Genomic DNA, 4,633 nt, shown 5'->3' with positions numbered 1-4,633 from the left:
ATAAATATTAAATATCTTTACCTACTAATAAACCAGCTATTGCTTCTGGTCGTCCGTCGTGGTTGTTTTGCAAAATAGCCCCTCAGTTTATAGGAAATCAACCCGCACTCCCTGTTTAAGTGGATCTGAGAAAACGCTTCGATTTTACAAATTAAACCCTACATGTTTTAGAATTACGCCCGCACTCCTTTCTTCATCCTATCCGGTGGCAGAGAAGGTGGAAGGGGGGCAGCTTCGGTTGGGTTCTCGTCGGCGAGCTCGTCGGTGGGGAAGGTGCCCGCCTCGTTGGACGACGGCCGTCTCGGAATCCCCCCGCCTTCGGCCCTCTCGGCCTCTCCAGGTGGACGTGAGCGCCAGCGACCGCATCTCCAACATCCCGCCCGCGGCCAGGAATGGGGAATGGGCCGAGGCGTCGCGACGGAGGCCGATAAGGCGGCCGGCCTGCACGCCTGGGGCACCGGACCAAGCACGGCAGCATCGGCGCCGCCGTCGTGGGGCTCTTCAAGATGTACTGCAAGATGGCCGCGCTGCTCGGGCGGCACAGCCGCAGCAGGGCCCTCCTCGCGGACCACGCGCCGGCGGTGACGCCCTTCGGGCGCCGCCGCGGACGGCTGAGCCTGGCCATCCACGAGAACACGCGGGCGCCGCCGGCGTTCCTCATGGAGCTGCCCATGCTGGCGGCCGCGCTCGCGTTATCGCTGGTCTCTTTCTTTCTTGAGCATCCATGAGAACGCCCCCACACAGCGCGAGGGGAGCAAGTGGCCGAGGTGCCGATGTGGGGCGTGCGAGCTCGGCCGCGGAAGCGCTTGTGTAGTGTGTACCGTGCTTTCAGCGTGGTTGCTGCCGACGATGTGCTCCTCCTCGGGAAAGAGGACGTGGGGAAGCGGAGGCCCCGACGGTGAGGCGACCTCACCTCCCACCCCGACCTCGGGCGGCGCTACTCCCGGACCAGACCCAACCCCAGCGCCACTTGCCATTGCAGCCTCCTGATGCGACATCCATCGCCTTCTTGAGATCTGGCGGCCACCTGCACACCAAGTGTTCGGTCAATCGACCCAACAAACAGGAGGTAATTCGCCACCTCCTCGTCGAGATTCTTTGACAGCCACGCGCCGCCGCCTGCCGCCATGTTGCCATCCCTGTCGAGCTTCTTTGGTCACGTGTCACGTCGCTATCTCTTGACACGCCCGCACACCGCTGCCGCCGTCAACAGGTTTTCCGCCCCGCTTTCCCCAGCCATATCATATCACAGTGCGGTTAATCACTTCCGATCCTCGTGTATGTTCGTCACTTTGGTGTTAGCAGCTCAGGAGTTTGTGTAACTGCGTCAAAATTGGCAGTAACAACCGTGGTGCTCATCCTGGCCAGAGTTTCAGGTTTCTGCAGATTTTGCAGTTCATTGCAAAGCAGATCAATGTAAATCTTCAGAAAATGTTTAGTTTGATATAGTGTTAACTCTCACTTTGCTTTATGTCAATCTGATTCCTGTTTAGGCAGTGTGCGTGATAGTGTTGCGGGATGTATATGAATGAGTATGGACGTGCTTGATTTTGATGTGTAAGCACATGTTTCTGCAAAAAGAAAAAGAAAAACAACTATTTAATAGTGTGATGTCCATAGTGCTGCTACCAACTGTTCTACCTGAAATTAGTTTCTAGCTTATTAAGTTGTCTGGTAATAGCCTATACAGGTAACCGGAATTCATGTATAAATTTCTCTGTCTTTATGACTCACATAACTACAACTGAAGTAGAACAACTTAGCAAGGAAAGAAATAGCTAGATGAGAAATCGAGTGGTCTCCACGCTGCTTCTGCTGCTGCTACTGGCTGCAGTATGTGCTTATTTAAAAAATAAGCACATATATGAATTCATTAGGGTTTGGTGTCTTGGCGTTTCCTGAAATTTGGTTACCCAGAGCAGGCTGCTATGGTGAGGTTCTGAATCCAGAAAGTGAAGAGCAAGCTTGATGGATATATCTGAAGATGACATACAGTATGGTCTTCCCGTGCTTGTTTTATTTTAATTTCAATAAACAACACATTCCTGCCAAATAGGTGTTTATTTTTATGCCTAAAAGTATGTGCTTTCTAGAATAAGCTCCATGTTATATAAGCATTGCCTGTGTTGAATGCTCCTAAATTATAGCACACATTTGCAGGTTCATATATGCATACTGTACAATTGTGGTAGAAGCACTTGTTCTTATTCTTTTGTCTAATTAGAGTTTTAAATTGGTATGGTAGATGATTTCTCTAGCTCCATATTAGTTACAAAATATGAGCTTGTGAAGGGACAAATTTCTAGCATTTGCTTCAAATCTTATATAATTTTTGAAATAGATCCCAAAACTATTTAATCAGATGCTACTTGCACATTTTTCTGTTTTACTAGATGACGGTGCTCACAAATATCATGCTACTATATTCGGCCTACGATAGAGTATCTTCATGAAGTGCTTTTGATATTCCATTGTGTTTACTAGATGACGGTAAATCATTTTGAACTGTTGTGTTTCCGGTGACACCTAAATACATTGGTCGATCTGCACCATGCTCTGCTCCTATTGACTGCTGATCACAAATCAGAACCCAATCTTAGATCTATTTGATTTGTTTTGTTTAGTGTTGGATGGTGCCAATTAAAGAAATTGTACTGTCATTCATCAATTTACTAATCAGTCTGGCCTGAATTCATGAGTTCTGTGTGTGAGAGAATCTGTGCTCGAATGCGTTGTCACCTGGACTTTAAATCTTATCCAATGGTTTGGTCATCATTCCGTTGGCTGTTTGACTGGAGCTCATAGGAGGAGATGAATCTAACTGAATCTTCTTAGCTTAGAAACAAAAGTCGTTCTCTTGATGAACAAAGAACAATTGCTGTTAATTTGTCAGCCATTGTGTTCCTTCTTGTACTGTAAATATAGTTTAAAAATTTCACAGTTTTACATATGTTCACACTATCATTAATTCAAAAAAATATGTTCACACATAAAAAAAGCAAAAAATTCCAAAAAATGTGTCACATCCCTAGCTGCTGGTAGTGCTCTAGGCTAGCTTCATGTGTGCATCATGTCTATATTTTTGAAACTTGAATTGAGGAATTTTGAAAGCCTCAAAACCCTAGATAAAAGAAGGGCAAAAACCCCAAAAATCTCATTCATTGTTCCAAAATGCTCTTCCTAAATGTTTGATAATTTTTGGCAAGGGTTCTGGTCCCAACCAAAATATTGAACATTTTAGGAGGATTTATTTTTGTGACTCTGAATTTAATTCATTAGCTATTTGAATTTGAATTATATTCATATAATTAGAATATAATTTCAAATACCCCTGAAATATTTTATAAGCTTTTGGAAAAGTCCATCTAGCAATATAAAATATTCAGAGGAGCTTTGGCATTGTTTGAATTATTATTTTTAATTCAAAACAGTGGCAAAAGAATTAAATAAAAGAAAAACAGAACAGAAATAAAAAAAAGAGAGCAGAAGGACTTACCTGGCGCCACTTACCTGGCCCAACACTGTGCAGCCAGCAGCGGCCCAGCCCACCTCCTCCCCCTTGTCATCTTCCTCCCCTCGCACCGAAGCAGCTCGGTGGCGAGCGCCGATGCCGCCTCGGCCACCTCCTGCTTCCACCGAGGCGTTCCCGAGCCTCCCCCTCACGCCACCACGATGCCCTGACCCCCTGGAACCCCTCGACCTCTCCCATCGTCTCCCCCCTTTTCCTTGGCTCCCTCTCTCCTCCACCGAGCGGAGCCCCGTCGCCACCGACGCCGTTCGCCGCGGCCACCACCACCCTCTCGCCTCCCCGACGCCTCCCAGAGCTCCGCAGTGCCTCCCTCTACCTCCTCAACGAGCCACGAGGCCCCAGACGTGCCGCAACACCGCCCTCGATGTCTTCTTCAACCTCGGGACCGCCGGCCATCTTCGTCAAATTCGTCGGCTCCGGTGCCTCCCCGAGCTCCCCGAGGCCACCGTCGCAACCCCTGTGAGCTCCACTCCGTTTCCCCTCCTTCATTTTGCTCGTTCCCGTGCCGTAGCACCCCCGGCCACATTCCCGAGCACCGCCGTCCGCCATGGCCGCGTAGCTCTCCTGACCCGAGCCCCTCTGCTCGAACCCGTGGCACAACGCGCTTCTGGTGGCCCGCGGATGCCGTCTGGACCATCAGTTTCTCTCCTAGCGCGCCGCAGCCCAACCCCGCACATGGACGAACTCCGGCCGCCGCCTCGGGCTCCACTCCGGCGAACCCCGGCCACCCCCGCACATCCCGTTGGTCCCCCTAGATGCGCACGGGCGCGGGCTACCTCCTGGTGCCCTTGGCGCGTCGATCCGATGCCCCTAGCGCAAGTCCGGCGTCCCCCGCCGTGCTCTGTGGTCGTCGCCGGCTACACTCCGGCGAGAGCTGATGTGGCCGGTCATTAGGGCCTAACCACCCCCCCCCCCGCTAACCCAGGCCTTGGCCACTGACTGTGGGCCCCACGCCCTTAACTAACCACGGTTAACCCCTGTTTAGTTTAAGTTAACCACAGTGGCCCCACGCGTCAGTTTTGACCGCGCTGACGTGGCCGTTGACTGGGCCCACATGTCAGCGACACAAACCAGTCTGAGACACTGACGTGTGGACCCCACTGG

This window comes from Triticum dicoccoides, chromosome 2A, assembly GCF_002162155.2.
Source record: "Triticum dicoccoides isolate Atlit2015 ecotype Zavitan chromosome 2A, WEW_v2.0, whole genome shotgun sequence".
NCBI lineage: Eukaryota > Viridiplantae > Streptophyta > Magnoliopsida > Poales > Poaceae > Triticum > Triticum dicoccoides.
This window is presented reverse-complemented; position numbering follows the sequence as displayed.